We start from the raw sequence: 15,491 nt of genomic DNA on the forward strand, positions 1-15,491 counted from the left end.
AAGCTTCTCACAGAGGGAAGAAAGAGAAATAGACAAGGAAGACGCAGAAGTGGAGGAAGCGGAAGGAAGGATGCAACTCAGACAGCCACTTTTTGGCCGGGATATCTGGGATGGAGTCATCCGCCTCCGGTATCAGTGACGTGGGTGGGGTGGCTTGACCCATCCACCTCCATGGAGGTGTGTGGGGGGCCTGGCCCATCCACCTCCATGGCACGAACCTGGTATTGCAGTATTTCCAGGAACGGTGCAGTGGCTCTCGGCCTTTTGGCTAAGAGCATTGGCGCAGAGTGATCCTTGATGTGTGCAAGGTGACCTCTGGTTCCAGTAAAGTGGACAAAGGAGAACCAGTTGATGTGGTATATTTGGACTTTCAGAAGGCTTTCGACAAGGTCCCACACAAGAGATTAATGTGCAAAGTTAAAGCACATGGGATTGGGGGTAGTGTGCTGATGTGGATTGAGAACTGGTTGTCAGACAGGAAGCAAAGAGTAGGAGTAAACGGGTACTTTTCAGAATGGCAGGCAGTGATTAGTGGAGTGCCGCAAGGTTCTGTGCTGGGGCCCCAGCTGTTTACATTGTACATTAATGATTTAGACGAGGGGATTAAATGCAGTATCTCCAAATTTGCAGATGATACTAAGTTGGGTGGCAGTGTGAGCTGCGAGGAGGATGCTATTAGGCTGCAGAGTGACTTGGATAGGTTAGGTGAGTGGGCAAATGCATGGCAGATGAAGTATAATGTGGATAAATGTGAGGTTATCCACTTTGGTGGTAAAAACAGAGAGACAGACTATTATCTGAATGGTGACAGATTAGGAAAAGGGAAGGTGCAACGAGACCTGGGTGTCATGGTACATCAGTCATTGAAGGTTGGCATGCAGGTACAGCAGGCGGTTAAGAAAGCAAATGGCATGTTGGCCTTCATAGCGAGGGGATTTGAATACAGGGGCAGGGAGGTGTTGCTACAGTTGTACAGGGCCTTGGTGAGGCCACACCTGGAGTATTGTGTACAGTTTTGGTCTCCTAACTTGAGGAAGGACATTCTTGCTATTGAGGGAGTGCAGCGAAGGTTCACCAGACTGATTCCCGGGATGGCGGGACTGACCTATCAAGAAAGATTGGATCAACTGGGCTTGTATTCACTGGAGTTCAGAAGAATGAGAGGGGATCTCATAGAAACGTTTAAAATTCTGACGGGTTTAGACAGGTTAGATGCAGAAAGAATGTTCCCAATGTTGGGGAAGTCCAGAACCAGGGGTCACAGTCTGAGGATAAGGGGTAAGCCATTTAGGACCGAGATGAGGAGAAACTTCTTCACCCAGAGAGTGGTGAACCTGTGGAATTCTCTACCACAGAAAGTAGTTGAGGCCAATTCACTAAATATATTCAAAAGGGAGTTAGATGAAGTCCTTACTACTCGGGGGATCAAGGGTTATGGCGAGAAAGCAGGAAGGGGGTACTGAAGTTTCATGTTCAGCCATGAACTCATTGAATGGCGGTGCAGGCTAGAAGGGCTGAATGGCCTACTCCTGCACCTATTTTCTATGTTTCTATGTTTCTGGCGTTTGTGATTTGACAAAGAATTGGAAAGATTGGCAACGAAAAATTAAAAAAAAAAAATCAGTGACCACAAACCCAATTCCCCTTTCAACATTTGTCCCACACGTTACCTTCCCTCTGTTACTGACCATCGCAGTGTCCTCTTCACCACAATGCTGAAATAAAAGCCACCAAAAAGCAAACCTTCCAATCCAATTTTACCATTTATGTATCTAATATGACATCAAGAAAGCAACTAGTCACCCTTTGCATTCCCTTAGTGACTATCTTGTGTGTACCTTTGCCTACTGATGTCACGCAGTGCTACCCCAGTGGCTGCAGCATAGCTGGTGGAAGGCTGCTGACTTTCAGTGGGGGACACTGCAGACGGACTTGCAGGATGACCTTGAGGAGATGGTGGCTGGGAGTATCAAATTGAGTGACAGTGTTTCTTTTTCTACTTCATCTTCACTCACCTCTCCCTCTTCTTGGTCAACCAGTGGTTGGGTGGGGTGGATTTCCTGGGTGACTGAAATGAGGAAGGCACAAAGGTAGGGTTGTGGTGAGGGGAGGATGGAAAAGCAAGAGATGCATGCTTACACCATGCGCAGCTTATATACTAGAAGAGATTGTGCAATAAGGAGGAAGTGGGATGCGAGAAGGAGAATAACATATGAGGATACCAGCATCCTACATTCTTTCAGCCCTGCTGCTGGCCAAGGACTCAGCCATGCTCCTGCCAAGAATGGCCAGCACCATCTCCTTCAAAGGGGCGAGGTGAAGCTAGGAATGGGATGTGTGCCTTGTGTTTGGTAAAGATTGTTGGTTGGTGAGTGATTGGGGACGTAGGGGGGAGGGTTGTGTATTGAGCAGTGTGTGAGGCTACTGGTGCAGTTGGTAGGAGAGAGCTTTTTGAAGATGTAGTCACTGACCTTGACCATTGATCTGAGGTCATGTAACTTCTTTGGGCACTGGAGTCAGATTCTGGTGGCGACACTGCTGGCAGTGACGGCCTCGATGATCTGATCCCACATCCTTCTTTCTGGAGGGTTTCCTGGCCCCTTGTGGGTAGAGGACCTCTCTTCCAGTGTTTACCCCCCTTGCACAAAGCAAGAGTGCTGCGTGTGAGACCCTGGGTGTCCTTTCCCTGGCTTGTTGAGCCATTTGTGTTAGTGCTGAGACACTTTTACCATTTTTGTACATGCAGAAAGCAGTTCAGCTTTAAGAGCTCAAGACTGCCATTTTGGCTTTTTTTCCCCAGAAGGCAGTTGAGCTCTCAGGACTAAACACTGCCTATTTTTAAATAATGTTATTTTTTTAGTTTGGAAGGCAGTTCCCCTTTAACGGATCAAGACTGCTTTCTAAAATGACAACCAAGCTTTAAGAAATTGCTGCCTTGCTCCAGGGACGCTATGGCCATGTTACATTGGTCCTCTTGCTGAATGCACCGCCTGAAACAGTTTGTTGCATTGTCATGTATGTATGCTTGGGGTTACTAGCCACCAGGTGGCGCCACTGTCTGAGGTCATTGGGCTCGATGCATGTGTGTGCGACCCAGGTATAAAAGGCAAGACATTTTGTAATGTAATCACTTTGGGCCCTCATAAAGCAAAGCCAGGTTTGTACCTGTGTTAGTTTACAGTATTCAGTCTATCGAGTTATTACATACATAACATTTGGCGACGAGGTAACTGAAGAACCTTCGCATGCAAAAATGAGCACAATTGGACTTCTGAAGAGATTTGTGAAGGGAGAGGACTGGGCAGATTTTGTAGCTCACATGGACCAGTACTTCGTGGCCAACAAAATGGAGGAACCCACTGACGCAGTTAGGTGCAGGGCGGTCCGAAAATCTATGGACTCATAAAGAATCTTCTCTCGCCTGCAAATCCAATGGCCAAGGACTATGAGAAATTGTGTGTTCTGGTACATGACCATCTCAAACCAGAAGCAGGCATCATCATCTCACGATATCGATTCTACGCACACGTTCGTTCTGAGGGCCAGGATGTGTCGGAATTCGTTGCCGATCTAAGACGTCTAGCTGGACCGTGAAAGTTTGAAAATGCGTTGGGAGACATGCTGCGGGACTTCTTTGTAATTGGCATCAACCACAAGGTGATCTTGCGTAAGCTACTGCTGGCGGAGACGCTGGATTTGAGCAAGGCCATCACGATTGCCCAGGCATGCATGACGACAGACAAAAACTTAAAGCAGATATCATCGAAAAATCGGAACTCGGCAAGTACTGTAAACAAGATTGCATCAATGTTTGGCAGAGCTGCATATGGCAGGGCCTACTTGACTGCATATGCGAAACCTGTGGCTGCCCAAAGTCCACCAACGGGAATGAATCCAATTTCACCGTGTTGCCGTTGTGGGGGCAATCATTGGTCTCATCAGTGTCAGTTTAAACAGTACATCTGTAAAGGCTGTTCGAGACTGCGGCATCTCCAGCTCATGTTTCCGCAACTGAGCAAGCGTGCTGCAACACATTATGTGGACAAAGTGGGACTCAGAATGAAAGGTTCGAAGTGCATCTTCATGGCACCGAAAGTCGAATTCCTGGGGAGGAAAATTGCTGCTGACTGTATCAGGCCTATGAATTCAAACCAAGGCCATCAAAAATGCACCCAAGCCTCAGAATGTGACGGAGCTGCGTTCATTCCTTGATCTACTCAACTACTTTGGTAATTTCCTACCTAGATTGAGCACTTCATTAGAGCCACTGCACATGCTGCTAAGAAAAGGCGACAACTGGGTTTGGGGTGCGTCTCAAGATAGAGCTTTTGAGAAAGCTACTAATCTGCTTTGCTCTAACAAGCTGTTGGTACATTATAATCCGTGTGAGCATCTAGTATTGGCCTGTGATGCTTCGTCATGTGGAGTTGGTTGGGTGCTCCAACAAGCTAATGAGTCGGGTAAACTACAACCCCTGTTGCATATGCTTCTAAAAGTTTGTCAAAGCGGTAAGAGCCTACAGCATGATAGGAAAAGAAGCATTAGCCTGTGTGAATGTGGTTAAAAAGATGCATCAGTACTTGTTTGGTCTTCGGTTTGAACTGGAAGCAGATCACAAGCCACTCATTTAATTGTTTTTGGAAAACAAAGGTATCAATACCAATGCATCGTCCCACCTCCAGAGGTGGGTGCTGACATCTGCCTATGCTTATGTCATTCGCCATAGACCTGGCACCGAGAATTGTGCTGATGCACTGAGCCGTCTGCCGTTGCCCACACCGGAGGTGGAGATGCCACAAATAGCAGACCTACTGTTAGTTATGGATGCTTTTGAAAATGAAGGAACCCCTGTCACGGCTCAACAAGTTAAGACCTGGACCAGTCAGGACCCGATATTATCAGTTGTTAAATGTTGTGTCCTTAGTGGTGATTGGTCTGCCATGCCCAAGCAGATAGCTGATGAGACCAAACCTTACAACCGTTGCAAAGACGAACTATCCATTCAGTCAGATTGTTTACTGTGGGATAATCGTGTTGTTATGCATAAGAAAGGCAGAAAGAAATTTGTACATGATCTACATAGCACTCATCCAGGTATTGTCATGATGAAAGCAATTGCCAAGTCTCATGTATGGTGGCCTGGAATTGACTCTGATCTGGATTCATGTGTGCATCAGTGCAACACTTGCATGTAGCTCGCACCAGCGGAATCGCCACTGAGTCTGTAGTCGTGGCCATCTAAACCATGGCCTAGGATCCACATCAACTTTGCAGGTCCCCTCCTGGGAAAGATGTTTTTAGTTGTGGTGGATGCATATTCCAAGTGGATAGAGTGTATAATCATGTCATCCAGTACATCCACAGCTACCATTGAGAGCCTTCGTGTCATGTTTGCCACTCATGGTCTACCCGACATCGTTGAAAGCGACAACGGACCTTACTTCACTAGTCTGGAGTTTCAAGAGTTCATGAAACTCAATGGTATCAAACATGTGAGGTCAGCACCATTCAAACCCGCATCTAATGGTCAAGCAGAGCGTGCTGTCCAAACCATCAAGCAGAGTATGAAACATGTAACTCAAGGTTCACTGCAGATGCGCTCGTCATGCATATTGTTTAGTTACAGGACAAGACCCCATACGCTTTACCGGGATCCTCCCTGCTGAACTATTGATGGAGAGGTCTCAAGACCAAGCTCTCTCTTTCCACCCTGACTTGAACGATCATGTTGAATAGAGACGTCAAAGTCAGCAGTGGTATCATGATCGCGCTGCTGTGCCACGCGACATTTCTATTAACGATCCTGTGTCTGTACTAAATAATGGTCAAGGTCCCAAGTGGATCATCGGTACTGTTAAGGCCAAGGAGGGTAACAGAGTGTTCATCGTCAAGCTTAAGAATGGGCAAACATGCAGGAAACATGTTGATCAGATAAAGCTGCGGCACACGGATGAACTGGAACAGTCTGAGGAAGACACAATCAGTGATCAGAGAACTCCGCTGTTATCAATGAATCTGAACTTTCAATCCCTGACATGGTCATTGCCACTCCCATCAGATCGGCTACCCAGCCCCCAGTCATAACAGACTCAGAACGCTCGCCCAAGGCTGGAGTTGAACTGAGATGGTCAACTCTGGAGCGGAAAGCCCTGGACCGTCTCAATTTGTAAAAAGACTGTTACTAATATCTTAAATGGGGATATTGTCATGTATGTATGTATGTATGCTTGGGGTTACTAGCCACCAGGTGGCGCCACTGTCGGAGGCCATTGGGCTGTACGCACGTATGTGCGGCCCAGGTATAAAAGGCAAGTCATCATGTAATGTAATCACTTTGGGCCCTAATAAAGCAGAGACAGGTTTGAACCTGTGTTAGTTTACAGTATTCAGTATTCAGTTAGTTTACAGAATTATTACATACATAACAATCATGGTAGGTTCTGCGCTGCAATCAGCAGACAGCACCAAAGTAACGGTGCTGCGCTCTCCTTACAAACACAGGTTAACCTCGCCCTGCGGTGGTACCGCTCATTTTCGCACGTCCGATTTCCAGGGTTCAATATTGCTGATGTCCCAGGGACATAGATTCAAGGCAATATTTCCAGGTAGTCAAGCTGGATTTGAAATCCAGTAGAAGGATTTGAAATTAGAGTGAGCCTGCAGCAATACATTACAACAAGGAGGAATACTGCTGTGTCATTGCTGGTTACTCTAAGTTAACAGCTTTTGATTCTGCGACAGAGTCTGGTACAGAGTACTGCAGAGAGAAAAGTGACTTTCGTAGGTACTGATCTGCTTTAACTAAGCTGTGACTGTCACCAAGAAAGAATTTTTAGGTTACCAAATGCCTTTGTCTGTTTTTGTCAAAGGAAGGCACATGCTTTGACTGACATGATTCCTTCAACAATCTTTGACTCTGCCAACTGTACTATTGATCTAACAAATTTCAACAAATGTGGTTTGAAATCCTCTGACAATTTTAGTTGCATGTTCCCAGTAGTGTACAAGACTGAATGTAATTAAACATTTGAATAATTTAAAAACAGTTGACACTATGTGATGCTGCAACTGAAGATGATAAAGGACCTAGAGTTGAACTATTAATTCATTTAATTAATCATTTTTGACACAATAGACATTTCCCAAGATTTCTAAAGCATTCTTATTAGTCTATTATGCAAAGGAGCAGTAAACTTGATTTAAGTAATTAAATATATTCATTATGTCTGTAATAATTGCGAACATAATGTGCTCTTCTCCCAGAGAGAATAAAATGTAAAAGAACACATTTTCAGAGAAGAGCCTAGATTTATTGGTATAGATGCAATTAATCACAGATGGCTAGACATGAGCGCAAAGATCAACTGAAGTATAGTGTGCTCATTGCACATAATTTTCTGCGGCCAAGTTATTATCGTAATTATTCCTAGCTCCATGTGCGTGCAAGTAACTTAATGGTGGAACTGAACAATTGCAATTCAGATTTTTTTTCCCCCTAAATTGGCCTGGGTTTTTATCAGGTTTTTGCTTCTCCCAGGAGATCACATGGCTCTGGTTGGGATGGAGTGTAGAATGTTTCAGTGTAAGGGGTGTCGCAGTTGTGTGGGGCAGACTGGTTGGGCTGGGCACTCTTTACATTTCTGCCATTGTTCGTTGTTCATAGGTTTATATGTAACCTTCAGGGCTGCTGACCGAGGGCCGTGCAGCTCTTTGTCGGCCGGCGTGGACACGATGGGCCGAAATGGCCTCCTTCTGCGCTGTAAATTTCTATGTTTCTATGTTTCTAGGTGAAATTTAAAGGAATGTGGACTTAAAGGGAAGTGGTAGTACTTGGTGTAAAAAATAAATTGGTATCCTATACATTTGGTAAGGCTCAAAAGAATTTTCAACTTGTTGACTGCTTTTCCAAAGCTGAAAGGGGAGAGATAAGACGTGACCGGCAAAATGAAGTGGCAGATGACTGCTGAAATGGAGGAGGTCATGAGAAGGGTAGCTGTAGTTCCATTCCAGGGCAGTACCCCCATAGGTCAGTATGCAGCATTCTTGGATGACGATGGAGGTAGGTTTGATGCTGCAGCTGACTACTACTGACAGTAGAAATGCATGCCATTTGCTGCATGGTAGCTGCCAGTGTCCTTGCAACAGTTGACATAGTTCTGCCTTTGGTTCTTGCCGTCCTGGGAAGACACCTCTCTGGTCATTGTTAGGTAGGTGTGCCAGGACCTACAGATATGGATCATGGTATCTTGGGGGTGCAGCCAATCAGGCTCTTCTTTTGAAGATCCTGCAATGTCTTACATCGGCCTTTTATTCTCCAATACCTTCAATTTAAAGTTCTCAATCTTGTGTTTAAATCTTTTGTTATGTATGCATGTTAATGTATGTACTGTAACACTAGACCACTGAATGTACCTTCATCCTGTATACACTATACCTATACCACCAGAGGGTGCTGCTGCTGGAGACCTAATGGTCACCTGTACACTGCAGGTAACCAAGTATAAAAGGGAGCTCACCTCTTGGTGTCCTCACTCTAGGAGCTGCAATAAAGGACTACGGTCACTACAGTTCAAGTACTATATACCCTTGCCTCGTGGAGTCATTATTGGAGTGCTTGCATATACTACAACTGGCGACGAGTTTCCGGATTTCCATGCACAATATGTCTAACCTAAGCAACTTCCAAAAATTTGCTGATGGGGAAGATTGGGATGCTTTGTGGAAAGGCTAGAACACTTTTTCATCGCGAACGACCTGGCTGGGGTCTCACTGATCTCGCTGGCAAATAAACGCAGAGCCATCCTGCTCAGCAGTTGTGGGTCCACTATCCACGGCCTCATCAGGGACCTGCTAGCCCCAGCGAAGACGACAACCAAGACCTATGCCGGTGCTCGTAACTTTAATAAAAGAACAACTTAAACCTAAAGAGACCATCCTCACAGCCAGACACTGGCTCTACACCCACCGGCGGCACGAAGGCCAAGAAAGTACAAAAAACGCTGCAGATCTGAGAAGATTGGCTGCACCATGTGATTTTGGCGACCACCTCACCGAAGCATTAAGGGGCATCTTGGTTATTGGAATCGGCCACGAGGGCCTCCTCCACAAACTGCTCTCTGCGGACACTACGGTCACCCTGCAGAAGGCAATCAAAGTGAGCCAGGCATTCATGATTTCGGTCTGCGACTCCAAAATGATGATGACCCACACCCAGGACTCTAACCAGACGAGTACAGTGAACCGAATGGCGACTTTCAGAGGCAAGACTGCTGCCCCGAGTCCCGCAACCCTGAGTCTGCCACATGGGGCCAACCGGTTAGCCCTGTGCTGGCGCTGTGGAGGAAACCGCAGGGCCCACCAGTGCCGATACAAAGACTATACCTGCAAAGGCTGCAACACTAAAGGTCACATTCAGCGAATGTGTAGAAAAAGTTTTACTCACCGAGTTGCTGAAAAGTTGGCCGATCACCTGGGCTCCAGTGCTGATGAAGAGGGAGTTGCTCAGCCCCTGGAAGAGGAGTACGCCGAGAGATCCCGTGGAAAATCGATGTAGAAATCAACGGAGTTCCAGTCTCGATGGAATCGCCACAGGGGCGAGCCAGTCGTTGATGAATCAGATGGCCTTTGAGAAACTTTGGGACAATCCCGCCAAACAACCCAAAATGTCCCCAATCCAGGCAAAGCTGCTCACCTACACAAAAGGCACCATCCCAGTCGTTGGCAGCGTGGAGGTCCAGGTATCCCATGACAGCGTGATGCACAAGCTTCCCCAGTGATGGTCCAATGCTGCTGAGAAGAAGTTGGATGAAGCAAGTCCAAATCTGTCGGAGCGTCGAAGGCCTCCGGGCCCCGGCGATCGACATCCTACGCGGCCCCAAACTTGGATCCATCGCAGCACCTGAAAATCTTACCATCCAACTCGACTGCGTGGCAACGACACAGACTACACAACTCAACGGCGAGATGATCCAACCTGAATGACCAGTCCTCACCTTCTGGGCTCCAGTGGCAGGACACTGAGGGAAGAAGCTCGGTGCAGAATGTAGATTCCCAGCGTCCGTGGCAGAACCTGGGGAGAAAAAGATCACCGCAGCCGACCTCGTGGAGAGAAAGAAGAAAAGAAGATGGCGCCTGCACCACGAAGCGAAGCACCTGGAATCAAGATGGCCACAACCAGACCACGAGGGGCAGCATTGAGGGAGCAACACGTGACACCAATTGGGGTAAAAATTGCAAGGCCCTCTTAAAGGAGACCGGCAACCCAGAACAATTAAAGGGACAGTTCCACTCTTGGCACAGCGATGCCGGTGATATTAAAGATAAAAGTGTAAATAACAGTGCTTGTCTATACTACATCTTTCATGGTCTTGCCCCTTCCTAACTCTGTAACCTCATCCAGCCCTATAATAATCTTCCCCACCCCCCTCCCCCAAAACTCTGCGTTCCTATGACTCTGGCCCCTTTTGCATCCCCCCTCACATCACCCCAGTACTGGCAGCCATGCCTTCAGCTGTCTGGGTGCTATTCTCTGGAAATCCCTCCCTAAACCTCTCCATTTCTCCATCTCCCTTTCCTCTTTTAAACTTCCATGAACTGCACTTCGTTGACCAACCTTTTGGTTCAGCATTCATTTTTGTCTGATTACACCTCTGTGAAGTGTCTTGGAAGGTTTTTTACGTTAAAGATCTATATAAATGCAAGTTGCTGTGTGTTGTTGGTGTTTTCTTTCATGCAATACATCATCATAGGCAGTCCCTCGGAGTCGAGGATGACTTGCTTCCACATTAAAAATGAGTTCTCAGATGACTGATAAGTCTGATGCGGGAACTACAGTCTCTGTCGCAGGTTGGACAGACGATGGTTGAAAGGACATTGGTTGAAGTGCCGGTTGGTTGAAGTGCTTGGGTTGTCATGTGCTCCTTCCGCTGTTTGTGCTTGGTCTCCGCTTGCTCCCGGTGAAGAGACTTGAGGTGTTTGGCGCCTTCCCAGATTATTCTCTTTCACTTTGAGCAATCTTGTGCCAGGGATTCCCAGGTGTCGGTGACAATACAACAGAAAGAATGACATACTGTGATTGGTCGGTTACCAAACAAAAACAGCATTAAACATTAGTCAGACCTAACATTACCAATTTAGCCAAAATTTTATACATACAGTATATATTTTATATGCCTCAATAATATATTTTACAGAATTTATCCTGATACATGAGTTATTCATATTCTTAAACTATTAACTAACTATAGTGTGCTTTACTAATCTTTGCCTAATTAGAATTTTGGACAATATCTGCCTTCGTTTTAAAGCTGAAAAATCTATTAATTAAACCGTTTCTGAGCAGTGCAAATTAATTGAAGTAAAAAATTATAGGGCCCAAGTTTCGGGCCGTGCCTAAAACGGCACAGCCCGGACCTGGACGCCCGTTTTTCACGCCAGAAAGTGCGCCGAAAAAAAACATACCTATTCTCCAGCTCCCTGCAGGTCCTCTGGAGCTGGGCGCGGCACAGCACGAGCTGTAGGGGCCGGAGCCAGGTCCCTGCGCTGAAAACAGTGCCGGGACCTCTGCACATGCGAGCTACAGTGGGCACACATGTGCAGTAGCTCCAGGCGCCCAAAACTTTGGGAGGGGCCCGAAGCATGCAGCCCCTAGCCTTGGCCGAATGGCCTCACTGGGGCTGCGTGAATAAGGCTCCTCCCACCCGACCGGACCCGACCCAACCCCCGTTCTCCCCCCCCCCGGACCTCTGCGACTCTCTCTCCCCCCACCCCCCGGACCTCCGCGACTCTCTTCCCCCCCCCCTGCCCCCGGACCTCCGCGACTCTCTTCCCCCCCCCCCCCCCCGCGACTCTTCCCCTCCCCCGGATCTCCACAACTCCCCCCCCCCCCTCCTTCCCTCTCCCCCTCTCTCCTTCCCTCCTCCCCTCTCCTTCCCTCCCTCCTCTCTCCCTTCTCTCCCCCCTTCTCCTCGCCCCTCCTTCTCCTCCCACCCCCCACCCCTCCTCCTCCCTCACCCCACCCCCCTCTACCCCCACACACCCCCCTTCTCCCACTCCCCCTCCCCTTGCTGTCAGAAACACAGACACTGACAGATAGAGAGTGAGAGACACACAGACAGACAGACAGACAGACAGAGAGATAGAGACACTGACAGAGACACACTGGGGGGGCCATCCCAGCACGCTGTTGGAGGACTCCCGGTGTTGCAGTCGGTAAGTAGAAAATGTTTTATTTATTGATTTGATTTTTTTTAAATATTTTATTAATTTTTTTTGATTAATTTATTGGTTAATTTATTGATATATTTATCATTTATTATTGATGATGGCTCTTTATTTGTAAAACTGAAGTGTTTAATGTTTGTAAACTTCCCTTTAAACCCCCCCCCCCCCCCCCATTCCCTACGCCTAATTTGTAACCTACGCCCGATTTTCTAAAGTGTAGACAAGGTTATTTTGAACGTACAAAAATCTTCACTTACTCCATTCTAAGTTAGTTTGGAGTAAGTTTTCACTGACGAAACTTTGAAAACAGGCGTAAGTGGCCGGACACGCCCCCTTTTGAAAAAAAAATTCTGTTCCAAAGTGAAACTGTTCCAACTGACTAGAACTGGAGCAAACTAAATGCCGAGAATTCAAATTTCTAAGATACTCCATTCTAAACCAGTTGCTCCAAAAAAACAGGAGCAACTCAGGCCGAAACTTGGCCCCATAGAGTCAATTCACCAATCCTCCTTCCAGCGGGTTGGAGTCCTCGATAGGAGCCTGAGTCAGAGTGAAACTACAACGTCGATTCCGCACCTGAACTCCCTTTGAATGTGGCTCCCCACTTGACAAACAGAATCGGTAAATTTATTCTCATATTCCTAATGAGATTGGGTGTGAAGATATTGGCTATACCAGAACATTGTATCAGGAGGATAGTGATAATCATAGAATCATAGAAAAATTACGGCACAGAAGGAGGCCACTCGACCGTTTGAAAATAGGGGAACCAGACCTTTCACTAGGTCCGTAGCACTGTAGGTTATGGCTCTTTAAGTGCACATCCAAGTACCTTTTAAATGTGATAAGGGTTTCTGCCTCTGCCACCCTTTCAGGCAGTGAGTTCCAGACTCCCACTACCCTCTGGGTAAAGAAATGTTTCTTCATCTCCCCTCTAATCTTTCTACCAACTACTTTAAATCTATGTCCTCTGGTTATTGACCCCTCTGCTAAGGGGAATAGGTCCTTCCTGCTCATTCTTATCTCGGCCTTTCATAATTTTATCCACCTCAATTAGATCTCCCCTCAGCCTCCTCTGTTCCAACGAAAACAACCCCAGCCTATCCAATCTTTCCTCATAGCTAAGGTTTTCAGTACTAGCAACATCCTCATAAATCTCCTCTGCACCCTTTCTAGTGCATGCAGTACTCAAGCTGTGGCCTAATGTAATGCACGCACATATTTTATTGTGAGTTGTACTGTTTGCCATACCTTTTTGTAAAGAGTTCCTAGTATTTGCTATCTACCTAGTGAGGTCTCAAACCTGCGCTTGTTAGTTGCCTAACAACCAGTTAATGAATAACCACCTTGGGGGTGAACTAGGCGGAGTATCTATCGAGTCAAATTGATTCTAAATGACACGCTTCATGATGCAAGTTCAGAACCAAGTCAATGCTCCATGGCGGAGTAGTAATCTGATCTATGAGTCAGACAGGTCAGCAGTACTTCAAGACACTATTAATGATTGACCAGTCTGTCTAGATCACTATTGGAGCCTGTCACTAGGGGCCAAGATTCTTCTCACTTTACTCGAAAATCCTAATGAATAGGGTGGTCCAAGCAGTGAGAAACTTGCTAGTTATCTGCTCCGGTAAGTTGTGCAAATTTAACTGGTTAAACCTCAGCAATACCGCTGTGCATACTAGGGAGGTATTCTGCTTATCACCAATTCTGCTTATCACCAATTAAGTGCACCCTTTCCTGTATGACTCTAATGTCCAAGAATAAATAAAACATAAATGGACATTCTATTTTATTACAGCAAACCCCAAACTAAACACAAGCCAGCCTACTCCTTCCTAATACTTAACACTACTACTTTTGGGTGAATACAAGTGCCTTTCTTTCAGCCATTCTAGTGCTTCTCCTAGGAGGAACCTGAGGGCCATATCATAAGAGGTGATGGATGCTCATGTTCTACATCTGGAGTACTGTGAGCAGTTCTGGGCACCACACCTTAGGAAGGATATATTGGCCTTGGAGGAGTTCAGCATAAGTTTACCAGAATGATATCTGGACTCCAAGAGTTAAATTACGAGGCAAGATTACATAAATTAGGGTTGTATTCCCTAGAATTTAGAAGGTTAAGGGGTGATATGATTGAAGTTTTCAGGATATTAAGGGGAAAAGATTGGGGAGATAGAGAGAAACTATTTCCACTGGTTGATGAGCGTAGGACTAGGGGGCATAGTTTAAAAATTAGAGCCAAACCTTTCAGGAGTCAAATTAGGAAACACTTCTACACACAAAGGGTAATAGAAGTTTGGAACTCTCTTCTGCAAATGGCAATTGATGCACTGAGATTTATAGTTTTTTTATTAATCACGGGTATTAAGGAATATGGGGCAAAGACGGGTATATGGAATTAGGTCGCAGATCAGCCATGATCTCATTGAAAGGCGGAACAGGCTCGAGGGGCTTAATGGCCTGCTCCTGTTCCTATGTTCCTATAAAAAGATAATGGGACTGAGATGGTCTTCCTCTCATGGTAGCTGGCTCCTGGTGAGCCATTACAGGCTGCATCTCTGCAACTTGTTCCTGGGCCAACCTGGTGTTAGGGCTCTGGGGAAGGCTGGAGGCATGATATGTGTTACTGCTGTCCTAACATACAGCAGTAACAGGTAGGTTACTACTGCCCTCGTTATTCCCCTGGATTCGTGTCCCCACTGATCACGTGGGATGATGGGTCTAATAATATCTATCTGATCCTTAATACACTAACAGGCAGCAGCATGCATCATGGCTGTCATGCTATGGAATATGATTTGCAGGATGTTGTCTAGTCTCTCCCCAATGATCACCAGATCTGCAATCTCTACTCCATTGATGCCTGCAAAGAAGAAAAAGCTTCCCTGATATTGCCACAAATGAGAGCTGTAGACCCAAGAGTCACACCTGACAGTTGTTACACATCCTCGGAGACTGATTTCAATGCCTGCATGTCAGTGTAATGTTCCTCAAACATCCTTCTTTAAAGATGAGTGCCCATGAGTTCTGGATCTCATAACTTCAAAGTCGTAAGTAGCTCCCTCCCCAGCCTCCACTGGGAAGGTGGTACATCCTCATCCAATTTCCACTCCTCCAACAAATTCATGCTCTGTGAACTGCCCAGTGCTACATTCTCATTAACACTATCTAATCGCCCCTTGGTGAAAGCTTCTGAGCTGGTGTGTGGGCACGATGAGGCAGTGATCCAGGAGGTGGCATTGCGGGAGTTCGATCGTTGGTCC

The sequence above is a fragment of the Pristiophorus japonicus genome, chromosome 5 (assembly GCF_044704955.1).
Source record: "Pristiophorus japonicus isolate sPriJap1 chromosome 5, sPriJap1.hap1, whole genome shotgun sequence".
In the NCBI taxonomy this organism is placed as follows: domain Eukaryota; kingdom Metazoa; phylum Chordata; class Chondrichthyes; family Pristiophoridae; genus Pristiophorus; species Pristiophorus japonicus.